This window comes from Rattus norvegicus, chromosome 1 (assembly GCF_021556685.1).
Source record: "Rattus norvegicus strain SHRSP/BbbUtx chromosome 1, alternate assembly SHRSP_T2T, whole genome shotgun sequence".
Lineage (NCBI taxonomy): Eukaryota > Metazoa > Chordata > Mammalia > Rodentia > Muridae > Rattus > Rattus norvegicus.
The window spans coordinates 236,900,602-236,913,735 of NC_141534.1; the positions used below are offsets into that span (position 1 = coordinate 236,900,602).

At 43.5% G+C, this 13,134-nt stretch overlaps 1 long non-coding RNA gene across 2 annotated transcripts; it reads left to right on the plus strand.

Moving 5' to 3' along the window:
* Positions 1–6,228: 6,228 nt before the first annotated feature.
* On the plus strand, positions 6,229–12,097 carry LOC103691317 (uncharacterized). 2 transcript variants are annotated; one of them, XR_015653133.1, is made up of 5 exons: positions 6,262–6,316; positions 6,430–6,541; positions 7,677–8,345; positions 10,975–11,068; positions 11,876–12,095. It is a non-coding gene; the product is annotated as an uncharacterized LOC103691317 (long non-coding RNA). The 2 variants fall into 2 exon arrangements; XR_015653132.1 differs by lacking the exon at positions 10,975–11,068 and having other exon boundaries at positions 6,229–6,316; positions 11,876–12,097.
* The last annotated feature ends 1,037 nt before the right edge of the window (positions 12,098–13,134 follow it).

The window sequence follows — 13,134 nt, forward strand, 5'->3', positions numbered from 1 at the left end:
ATGACTGTGTGCATCTGAATAAGTCCCCGTCCCTACACAGCTTTGAGATAAGTAAAGCCAGACAATGCCTGGAAAGTGTGAACCGCTCACAGGTAGCTGGTATCCAGAAGCAGCCTAATGATGGTTGTAGCTACACTCAGAGATCTTAACAGAAGCGGGGGGGGGGGGGGGGGGGTAGGAGGTTGGAGGGTGTGCCCAGAGTGTTCCCTTCCTCACATCCTCCAAGCACTTGCCAGAGCCTACCATCAATCAATCAATCAATCAATCAGTCAATCAATCATCAGTCAATAAAAACTGAGGAAGCCAAAGCCCAGGGAACATACCTGGCAAGGGTCACTGATCTGAAATAGAATACAAGGTGGGGTTGGCGAGTTACGGGAGCAGAGTCAAGAACAGATGGAAAATTACTGGACCTGATTCATCCCTCGAAGACTAGTTAAGACTTTCCTTAATAACTGATTTCTATCTATGCGAATGCCGTGAGTGCACAGACTAGCTGCACACAAGAGTTTGCCATGAGACTTACATCACCATCCTGGCAGCAGTATTTTGACTGTAGAAATTGGCATATGGCTTGCTTTCCTCAGTGAAAAACCTCGTGGGGTGGATGCATGCTCTGTCTGAATCGAAGCCACACCATGGCTCTGCCGTCTTCTCCTTCCTTCTGCCATGGGGTCTGTGATACACCCCATGAAATAATGGGACCATGCGACTTATTATCCAACCCCGACACTTCATCCGCTGTACTTTTTACCGACTCACAAAGGGACCCATTGTGAATGTAGAGGTGCTTCACCGGAAATGATGCCCTGGAGTTTGAAGGAAAAACACTGTGTATGTTATCTGAAACACATTACTTAAAAACAAGCTTGTCCTACGTTTCCCAACTTTTCAGAGACCTGCTATTCATAGGGGACACCATGGCACTCAACACTGCATTGAGCTAAAGCAATCAGTGCCCCCAACCAGAATCTTTGTGTTCACCAAATGAGCCCCCTGCTTTGAGATGAGTACATTCTAATGGCACTTGTAAATTCCCAGAAGTGATCTTTAAAAAGAAAAGAAAATTCTCCAGCCATGCCACTCCCTTGCTTAAAACCCTCTGGCTGACTCTCTGCTGTATCCCAGTTCCCCAGTTCCAGGAAGACTTTTAAAAAAAAAAAGAAAGAAAGAAACAAAACCAGACTGTTGCCCAGCCTACCGTCTAACCCCCATTTATCTGTCCAGCTCTATTTGTGCCCAATGCACAATACATTCCAGAGACCTGACTTCTTACTATTATCAGTAATTGCCTTTGTATATAATTCCGTGCTGTCCAAATGTCTCTTCCTACATGCCAAAAATGTCCTTTCAACCCACTCTCCCATCATCCTATTGGCAAAACCTTCCTCTTCTTTCCCGTAAGTCCCAGCTCCCACTCTTCCTCCTCTGAGGAGCCCTCCTAAATGGGGGTTGACTGTGCTGCTGACTGTATCACAAGCCCCTCCCGGGAGCACTATGTCCCTCAGCCTTCTCCACCTGACCATGGAGCCTCTATAACAGTATTGTCTTCATCGATACCTGCAAAGTGTCTGTAATGGAGGCCAGGGTGTTCTAGATCACCTTGAAACATCTGCTGGATGAATGAGTGGGAAGGATGTAGGGGATGGATGAAGAGTTTCCCTCTGCCTCTGCAGTCATGAGATTCTCTGAAATCTGTGAAGAATTCCAGCTGAGTATGGAAGCACACACCTGTCATGACACTGCTCTGAACGATCAGACGTGAGAATAGTGAGTTTGAGATCTTAGGCTACGTTGAAAGACGCTTCCAACAAAACCAAAAGGGAGAGGGAGAGGGAGAGGGAGAGGGAGAGGGAGAGGGAGAGGGAGAGGGAGAGGGAGAGGGAGAGGGAGAGGGAGGGAGAGGGAGAGGGAGAGGGAGAGGGAGAGGGAGAGGGAGAGGGAGAGGGAGAGGGAGAGGGAGAAAGGAATTGCAGATGCCTCCATGTCAGAGTTCAGGTATTTAGATATTCTGATTGATTGCAAAATCCATATATTTAGCTATTCTGATAGTGGGAACAATAAGTTATCATATGGTATACAGTTGACTTTGGTGTCTTTTGAATGGAGTAATTTACTTTTAGAGCTAGGAACCATCCAAGACCACCCTACTCCACTCAGGTAAAAAAGAGATGTGTTAATTAGAACATAGTTAAGTTAGAAGACAGTGAATCTGGAGGCTCATGTTTTGACCCACTGTTTTGTTATTCTGTCAGAGTCAGTGGATCTAGAGACCCTGCATTAGCCCACTGTTCTTTTGTTGTTATACATATATATATGCATATATATATATATACACATATATACATATATATGTACTTCCATATATATATATGAGTGTGTGTGTGTGTGTGTGTGTGTGTGTGTGTGTGTGTGTATTCCTTCTCTCCTTCAAACTCATGGCTTTTTCCCACCTCAGTTGTTACAACCCGTACATATGTATTTGTATGTACATATGTATCCCTAAATATAACCAGCTAAGTCCTTATAATGTGTCTTGTATATTTTTAAGGCTGACTCTTTGGCAATAGACAACCACTTGGTGTGTTCTTCCCTGGTGAAGGTCACCTCTCCTATTCCCAGCTTTCCTCAGTTGCCTGTGGTTCTTTGTGTAAAGTTGAGTTCTTGTGGACTTGCCTTTATGCAGTTTGGCCTGTTCATTGATGTCCTCGTTGTTCAGCTCATGTTGGTTAGACTTTTCAGGTAGCTTCTGATGTTTCTAGGAGATACAGTCTCAGTGCAAACTCCCTTATCCTCTGTCTCTCCCAATCTTTCCACACCACCTCCTCCTCATTGTTCCCTAAGCTTTAAATTTCTGAGTGTTTTATAGATTTATCCACTGGGACTGGGCATCACAACTCTGCCAATTGATTATTTGTGATTTTCTGCAAAGAACCATTTCCTTGATGAGGTGTGAAGACTGCCCTTATCTGTCAGCATAAAGACAAATGTTTGCAGATTGTTGTTAGGAATTGTGCTGGTTGAGCAAATCAGTGGCCATAGCTTTTCCTACAATAGCCATGATTTCACCAGTACTGATTAGTTAGGTAGTTTCCAGCTCTGGGCATGGTATCCCTCTTGTTGAATTGGTCTTAAGTCCAATTAGAGAGAAGTTGGTTACCACCTACATATATGTGCCATTACTGCTCTCATAGGGTTTACATGCCAAGCTTGTGGTCGATGAAGTACATATATGTCAAAAGTGGGTAGGGCTGTTGGTTGCGTCCCTCCTTTCGGAAGGTGACTTCTGATACCGTGAGGTATCAGGGAGGGGCATCCAGGTACTTCCAGCTCATGGACCTCTTGGTCCTGTTTCCACAGTACATGATGTCTTTAACAATAGAGGATTACCTTCCATTACCTTCCCCCTCTAGGGAGTAACCAAGGCCAATAGCAATTGCTGTATGTCTTGGGTGTCTCTTAGACATCCCTGGCCAACAACCCAAAAGAAGGTATCTCATGTGTGGTTTTGGGATTTTTGTTAGATGGTCTTTCACTCTTGGAGAGAACACATCAACTCAAATGAGAAGCATTCATTACTACTATATATGAACATGTACAAGTATAGTACTACAAGTGTGCTTAGGGGAATGTTTGATTATATGAACAGTGGAAATAGAAGTATGAAGAGAAATGTATAGAAAACAATATTTGACGCTGAAATATATTCAAATTTTTAAATTTTCATTATGTCATTTTATACACACTAATTTTTGCATGTATGTTGATTTTGTATGTGGATCCGTGTTCATGTGTGTATGAACATGTGTGTCCACAAATATGCATGTGAAGGCAGATGTCAATGCCAAACACCTTCCTCTGTTGTCTTCCACCTTATCTTTTAGATAAGATCTCTTAATGGATGCAGCACTCACTAATCCTGCCAAACTAGTCAGTCAGCAAGCCTTGGAAATCCTCCTGTCTCTGCTGCCCCAGGGTTAGGATTACAAATACATTTCTCAGATCACTACATGGGCTTTGAGAATCTGAACTCAGATTATTATGTTTGAGTGGCAAGCACTTTACTGACTGAGACACCCCTTCAGTACCTGAATCTGCTAATTAAAAAGAAACATGTCATTAAAAGCTATAAAGCTGGATTCCCACATGCTTCTGAAGGCACCACAGATCATAGCAACCTTTTGGGAAATAAACATGGAAAGTCTGAGCAGGAAGCACAATGTTCGTGCTACTTTGACAAAGCAGCAGCACGAAAAACTGTTTGTAAAAGAATATTTATGAGGACCACCTCAATCTGCAATGAGATGAGAGGACATATAAAAGCAGGAGAATATTTTTCAGTCGTTAAACATCGTAACTATGCAACCTACGTGGAGATGTGGAAAGGACATAATATGAAATGGATCTCACAGAAATCAGAATAGTGTGTGTGTGTGTGTGTGTGTGTGTGTGTTTGTGTGTGTGTGTTTGTGTGTGATGTAGCAACTTTATAAAAACTTACTCTAAGCAGGCATTGAACAGCAAGCTTTTTAAAAGTTATGATAGGCAACTTAGAGAATAACAAGTTTTAAGGAGGCTTAAGGATTTGGAGGGAACATGGCAGCAAGCAGTCAGGCACAGGGCCAGAACATTGCTAAGAGCTTGCATGAGAGAGAGACAGTCAAGAGACAGACAGAGAGAGACACAGAAACAGAGACACGGAGACAGAAAGACAGAGAAAGAGCACTAAGAATGGCAAGGGTTTTTAAGATCTCAAATCCCACCCCAGTGACACACCTCCTCCTCCAATAAGGCCACACCTTCTAGTTTTCCCCCAAACAGTCCCATCAACTGAAAATTAAGAATTCAAGCTTATGACCCTATGAGGGCCATTTTCATTCAAACCATCACAGACCCCAAAACTCAAACAGCAAGGTTGCAGGTAACTAAACTGTTCTTAGTTGAATCTGGAGGCTTTAGGTCCTGGGAACTTATGTGACCTTACTTGCAGTTATTCTCAGAGAAATAACAGCCTTAGAAGCAGAAAAGATTCTAAGATGCTCAGTGCCCAGGGCTCTGGTCACTAAAGACAGAAGAATATCACTTCCAAGTATTGTGACAAGCAGAAATGTTCCCATGTTCCCAAATATCCTTTAGGATAGGAGGAGGCCTCCTCCATTAGAGACATATTAGGCCATCAATACTTGTCCACCCCTAAATATTTATAGAGTACCTTCCCTATGCCAGGCATTTTGCTGGCACAAGAGACATTTTGTGGGGAGGACTGACATTTAAAGTGGTGTTATAAAGGGTGACAAATGCTGCACCAGTCCAATATGCTGTGATGACTGAGAGGGGAAAGGCATCTACTGTCTAGAGTGTCCTGGCCAACAATGGTGACCTGTCATCAGAAAGTCACTCCAAAGAGATCCAGCATTGACTTTCAGGATGCTCATCCTGTCCCACCCCACATTTTCAGCATGCTCTCATTTAGTGCCTTGGACCTCCAGGAAAGATGGATGTCACACAGTATCAGCCCCGCCTACGTCATAGAAAAGCACTAAGGTGTTCTTTCACTTTAAGAAATGTAGCAGAAATTTGCATTTGGGTCTAATTTGTGTTCTGGGCTTGAGGATCAGTTATGTCTGGAGACATCCAATGGCCTGGTAAGGGTAGGCTTTCTACCAACATCTATTACTAAGTTGGTTTAAGTTGAAGCCACGAGGAGAGAAAGGTTGTTTGCGGGGTCCAATGAGACTGTTGTTATTTGGGGCTCTGGGAAACAGAAGAGCTCAAACATTATTCTCTGGAATCCAAGTAACAGTGAAACCCCAAATCAGGGACCCAGGAAGAAAGGATGGAGCGGGAAATATTCTGTCCACCTCTGCCACCCTCTACCTCCTGAACTGTTCTGTTCCCTAAAGCACTGACAGGGTCCTTACCAGCAGTGGTAAAGTGAGGAGAGGCCTACCTTTGAATGGTTTCAGGGTAGGGAATCTGATCCACACGGCTTGCAGCAAAAGTTAAAGAGGTGAACGTGCAGTGGGGACACCTGAGGAAACCCCAGCCTTCTGTTGGTAGTACAGACCCCTGAAACATGATTTTTATTCCCGCGGCCTTGTTTATATCCAAACCAGGAATTTTATTCACCTCAATATGAATTCATGTCAGTATGGCATTAGTAGAGACTACGCTGTCTGGAGGCCAGCTCCCAGCATGCATTGCCTCGCCCTCCCACCCCAAGGCTCGAGATTGACTGTGGCAGGAAGGCATTAACACAGAATCCCACTGCCATGGAAACCTGAGTTTAAGATGGCCTGGCTTTCAGTGGACAAAGGCAGGCGAGAGCAGTTTCCTCAAAACCACTTTATTTTTAGAAAAGCGCAGAGTTTACTGAATGTTCTGGAACCTGGAAATGTGACTATATTTGATTCTTTTCATTTCTGCAAGGCTCATGAGCCCTATGACTCTGACTCAGCCCCGCCTGTGGTACCAGCATGCAGTGGGCGTGGACTCTTCCCTCCTGATGCCTTCCCAGCTTGGAAGAGCAAGTGCTACAAAGGTAGGCCCTGTCGCTGGTTAGAAGACGGATAAAGTTCCTGACCCCTCCTAGTAATGTGCTTTTCCTGGAACAGCCCATATGGTAACATAGCAGGCCCCATCTCACGTATGCTTCATACAATGCAACCTTGGTCCTGTACCACCGAAGCAATGGATGTATGTCTATCCCTTTGAGACTGTGTGCAAGTTTGTGATAGCCTTACATACAAAGTACGAGGTAGAGAAGGGACACCCGATGACTTCTAAGCCTGGGGTATCAAGTATCCTGCTATTCTATCTTAGGGTCTCCGAATGCTAGTTCTGAGACTCTTGTTCTAGTGTTCCCAGCTAAGGAGAGGGAGGCTCCCAGGCCCAGCCCATATGACCCTCTCTGAGTTGGTATTCCTACAGGGATTCCCTCCCAAGGTTTCTTTCTGCTGCTGGCAGACCACAATGTCTGTCTAGAAGGTCCACTGTGCTCATTTCCCCCACGCCCCCAAAACCCCATAAAGTAGGGCTAGTTGCTTTCCAAACCCTCCTGCTCTTTACTTTGGATATTGTCATCACACACACACACACACACACACACACACACACACACACACTGATTCATTGATTTTGTTAATGAATTATGGCTTTTCTTAGAAGACAACTGCAGAATTTTAGAACTGTACCACAATTTTGGTGTCCATATTCTGGGTGAGTGGCTTTCTAAATTATTACAGCCCTAAAAAGGGCCTTTTTTTCTAAGCACACCATACAAAATGGTCCCCCCTGTGGCCTGATGGGTTACACTGCAGGGAGATGGACAGAAGAGTTGGGAGTCTGACTGAGCATCCCAGGGGCCTCCTTCCTCCTAATTTAATGTGGTCCTGAAAACGATGTGCCTTGTCTCAGGTTCATTTAAAACAAAGGCCTCTTCTCAGTAATTTCCTCAATTTTAAGTTAGGAGAGTGAGCTGAGAACGGGCACCGGCTACTGTTACACTAATTTCACGTATTCTCACCTCATTTCAAAACCATGTTCTCCTCCGGGCTGCATTCCCAGCAGCCATTTTCTTAGGCAACCTGTAGGCTTCCTGCCGAGAGAGGACAATGGGCGAGTTAAGTGAGCTCGGTGATTTACAAGGCTTTCTTCTTTCTTGCTCTAATTTACAGGAAAATCATCCTTGCATGGGAAGACAAGCCAAAGCCACACATCACGGAAGGATTCCGAGTGATGGAAAAGAAAATGGAAAAATGGGATAGAGTTTATATTCGTAATACCAAATAGATCTGAGAGTCATTTCTCACTCATGCCTCCGATATTAGTATAAATGCCCTTTTGTAACTAAAAAAAAAAATTTTTGCCTCGAGTTCAAGACAATACTTTCTTTTCATTCTTTTGCAAAAATTAATTCGTATCTGTTTCAGTTAGGATTATGTTCTGCTACATAAAATAGAAAATCCAAAAGAAAAGAAAAACCTCTGTTGAGAGGTTTAAAGCCACACCGGTCGGATCTATTCTTTCATGTAAAAGACATCCGGAAATGAGCAGTCCGGGGTGGGGAGGGCAGCTCTACAAAGACTCCAGGAACCAGGACGGCTCACATCTTTTCTGTTTTACCATTCTTAGCACATAGCCTCCAGCCTCACGTTGGCTACTGGGGTTCTAGCATCTTGTCTGGGGGTCCCGGCAACCAGAAGAGAAAAAGGCAAAGAAAACCACATAGCATCCCGTTGAGGCAGCCGCCCTGAAGCATGCTCCCTGAAACCCTTCTGGAAAGTACTGCACGGCCACTACCTGGTCACCTGATGAGGCTACAGAGGAACCAAACAAAGATGCAGGTACCAAAGGCCAAGCCTCTCTATGGTTGGGTTGAGAGTGGTGAACAATAATTCTCAACCTTCCTAATGCTGCCACCCTGTCACACAGTCCCTCACGTGGTGGTGACCCAACCATAAAATTACATTGTTACTACTTCATAACTGTAAACTTGCTACTGTGATGAATCAAATGGAAATATCTGATATGCAAGCCTGAAGGGGTGACCCCCAGGTTGAAAATCACTTGTTTAATAGGTGAAAGTCTCACCCTCAGCCTCTCCAATGGGTGGGTTATACTGGGATTAGTTCACACAGTGGGCTGTTATCGAGCAACCCTGGACACTATGCAATCTTCCGTTTATTGTTATATGATTATCCTTCCTCCTCCTCCTCCTCTCCTCCTCCTCTTCCTCTTCCTCCTCCTCCTCCTCCTCTCCTCCTCCTCCTCCTCTTCCTCCTCCTCCTTCTCTTTCCTCTTTGAATCTTTTCCATCTACCACAAGATGTCATCCACTATGCTGTGGCCCCACAGGATGGCTTCACAGGAAGTTAGCAGATAGGGCCAACTGATCTTGGATTTTTATCCTATGTAACTATAAACCTAACAAGTCTCTTTTCTTTATAAAGTACTCCACCTCCAACACAAATGGACAAAGCAACTTCATATATTTCATAGAGGTTTGTTCTTTCTCCTATTTCCTCCAGAGCTGATCGACATCACATAATATAAGATCTACCTAAAACTCTCACCTATTGTTCTGAGTTTTCACAAATGCTGCTCTTGTTTTTTAACTTGAGATATAAACTCCTTGGGTCATTATTATACTGCTTTTACTGAATCTTTCACAATTCTTGGTATGGGTCTGTAGCCCATTGCCAGATTCCAAAGTGATAAAAGGAGAATATATATTAGCAATTGCCAGTCAAGTACTTTAAATGCCCCTGAAAGTGTCATGAGTTAAAGGCATATGCCCCAGCTGATGAGTCTGTGGCAGCTGGTGGAACCTTTAAATAAAGTAAATGAGGAAGAACCCTTGAGGGGGACATTGGGACCTCCCACCCACTCTTGAAGGGTTCTCAGCTCCTCTTCCTCTCCCTCTGTTTCCCAGTCACTTGCAGTGGAGCATATGTTTGACAAAACAAGACCTAACAAGAGTCGAGCATATGAAGAACTTAGCGTTTTAGCAAACCGCTCCACCTGCTCACAGAACATGGGACACTAGAAGGGAACAGTAATTGAGCTTCAAATCAGTGCAGACCATAGAGCTGGAAGGAGCTGAAAGAGGGACTTCTGAGAGCTGAGATCAATGTTTCATAGAACAAAATAGAACCTGTGATGGGTATTGGAAAATATGATGTGCCAGGATGATAGATGATTTTATATGTTCGGGGAAAACATGGGGTGCCTAGATATTTGGTAAAGTATTATTCTGGGTGTACCCACAAGGTCGTTGCTACATGCCATTAGCATCAGCATTGGCCTAGGGAAGGTTGGCTTCCTTCTGGAGTATAAGGATGCCCCATTGGAGAAATGGAGAGAAGAGGAAAGCAGAAGAAAAGAGTCCTGTTTCCAAGATTGTCCTGGTCTTCGGCCCTGAAACATGCTAGCAGCTTTTTTGACTTTCCAACCTGCCACCTTTGGCTCTGGGGACATCTGATCTTCCATAACTGTGCCAGCTAGTTAATTCCCTGTGGTACATTTTTTTCCATAACTACCCTCCATCTTTCCATCTCTCTGTCTGCTATCAGTTCCTTTCCTCTAGAAAAATCTGACTAATACAATAAGTAGAAAAGAGAAATTTTGGCACACTGAGCATCTTCTAAGCCCATGGTCCAGGATAAGCACAGGGATGGAGAGGAGAGGTAGGTCACCATTTCTGACCGAACTCGTGGGCTACTAAGAGACAAGGGAGGATACAACCCAGGATGCCAGCCGGTAGCCAGCTACTCTATGCAGAAGGATGCATAGAATTCTAGAGACACAGTGAGGAATCCCAACTCAGCTGCAGGTGAGGGCAGCTTCATAAGGTTTCTCAAAGGAAAGGTGATCTTGAAGGGAGTCCTTGGACTTTTCAAATCTACCCACATTGTGATGCTTTCTTTCTTTCTTTCTTTCTTTCTTTCTTTCTTTCTTTCTTTCTTTCTTTTTTCTTTCTTTCTTCCTTCCTTTCTTTCGAATTATTTATTTAATGTATATGAGTACACTGTAGCTGTTTTCAGACACACCAGAAGAGGGCATTGAATCCCATTATAGATGGTTGTGAGCCACCATGTGGTTTCTGGGAATTGAACTCAAGACCTGTGGAAGAGCAGTCAGTGCTCTTAACTCCTGAGCCATCTCTCCCGCTCGAGTTCCTGGATTTTATTCTTCTTGCTTTTGTTGAAGAGACCTGTATGTTTTAAAGCTAAGAAGAAAGTACCAATCATAGAGACATCAAAATTACTAGAGAAAGGGAGGGTGACTGATAAAAACCGAAGGCAGGAAAAGTAGCTTGATGCACATGGAAAGATTTCAGCCTCTGTTCTGAACAAGGATAAGACCCTGGGGCCAAAGCCCATAGCTAACCAGGACCCTCCAGGACCCTCTGTTCACCAGTTCTAGATGCCAAGCTTAGGAATGCAGGCTCAAAATAAGAATTAACTTTCTCAAGGATCAAGGATGCTGGCTGTGTCATCAGTCTCTACACCATGTTCTACCAGCATCTGATCCCGACCTTGAAGAAATTCTTCTGACAGCAGGTTCAGGTGAGACACCACAGGAACCTACCTGGTCCCCACTTTTTCCTCCCTCTTTCCAATAGCATCCCACAGCCACTGTCCACTTGGTGTCCAACTCTTTTCATCACTCCTCATACAGCTCATTGATTCTGAAGTCTCACAGAGCTAGAGGACATCCTTCTACCATCTTAAGTGTGAGCCTATTCTGCCAAGTATTTGTCACCCCCATGCTGAGTGAGACAAGCCCTTCTAGGTCCCAAAGATCCTGAACACAGCCAGCCACCTAGAATCTTAACCTCCCAAATGAAACACCCATGAATGGAGCATACAGGTGTCCCGTACATTAGAAAGCCTCAGAGTATTCATTCATAGAAGATCCTCATGGCTGTTGGCCGGTCCTACATTCTACATTCTGCATCAGGCACTATATAAAACATAGATGCTAAGAAGGGCCATGAAGGACTTAAGTGTATTCGAAGGACACATTTCAGACTGAGGAGCTTTGATTGGTATGATTTATAATAAATGCAATAAGAGCACCATTTATCCCCAATTCTCCAGTAAGATTATTAACTTTTTCTTTCAAAGATAAACTTGATTGCATTACTTATTTATACTATGTACATTGCATTAGATGTAAAAAAATGCATTGGGGTAAAAATATCATATACAGCTTTTTTTTTAATTAGTACTTTTTATCCACTGCTGATAAGAGCTTAAATTATTGAGAAGAAAGGCTCTTGATACACAGTTCGTCTTAGGTCTTGGTATTGGTTGTTTCCCATTGCACATTTTGACAGACAATCTAGAAACAGTATCTCTGCTCACTTTCAGATCCCCCTTTTTGGACGATAGCTCAAGCTCTTTTGTGTTGGGATCTACGACACATCAGGAGAAGCAGAATAGAAGGGACATGGAGCTGCGTATGTTTAAGTTTAAAGTTTGACAAGTATGTGTTTGGCAAGCTATGGATGCACAATTAGGAAGCAATTGTCATTGCACTTTTCACAAATGTAAATAGAGATGATGAATAAATTTACCAAAGTCAAGAGCTACTACTATGCTAAACATTTTATTGTGTTATCTCATTCTGTCTTGATAACGATTCTCTGAAATATTCATGTTTTTCCCCCACTTTACAGATGAACGAATTGAGACCGAGATGAAAACTCAAGAGCCCAAAATTTAAAAAGAAATTAAAGGTTCACCCTATGCACTCGATTGTAAAGGCTCCCTCTGAACCATCACCCCAAACTGCCGCCATGTAGAACCCTAATTCTAGGCCTTGGAATTTTACCCATAGGGGAGGAGCGTGTGTTAGTCTTATGTAACAGTTTTCCTCTTTTCCGGCTCTATTTCCTTTTGTTGTTATTTTTGCTGGTGTTTTCCTATACTTTTTGAAAATTGAAAACATTCTTTTTAATTAGCAGATAACGGTTATACATATTTATAACCTTGTCTTCTAGCTATTTTGATGTGTATGACTCCATAGCTGGAAAGCACACAGGCCTGCCCCCCCCGCATCCACTCTAGCTCACTGAAAAGACACTGCTGTCAGTGAGTGGGCTAGTAGTTCCATTTAATTGATGCTTCTTAACAAAACCCTTTAAAGTGGACATACTAAGTACAATGGCTTGTCCCTTTACCTTTTACAACCAACGTGTTATCCACACAGCATTATCATCTGACAGCCCATGAGGAAATGGGGTGCAGAGACTTGAAGAATGAGTGCAGAGCTGCAATCATAGGCACAGAGGGGGCTGGCAATGAGCGCGTAGGTTGTGTTGTCTAAAATATTGTTGTGTTTTCCCTCAAATCAATATAAGGGTACTCATGGCATGCTTACAACATGACCAACTTAGGAGTCTTGCAGGGAAGTTCAGCAGTTTTAGAATAATGAAATAGGCTTCACTTTGGTTGTGTATCCCCTCCCAGCCTTCCCATGCACATCTAGGCCCTCTCAGCCCTTCCCTTGGTGTTCTTGGATATGTGTGTATTGGGAGCAGAAGAATAAAGTAAGTACACCCTCAAACGGTATGAAACATAACCTCACAGAGCTGCTCTGGAATCAGAATCATCTATTTAGCACCTTC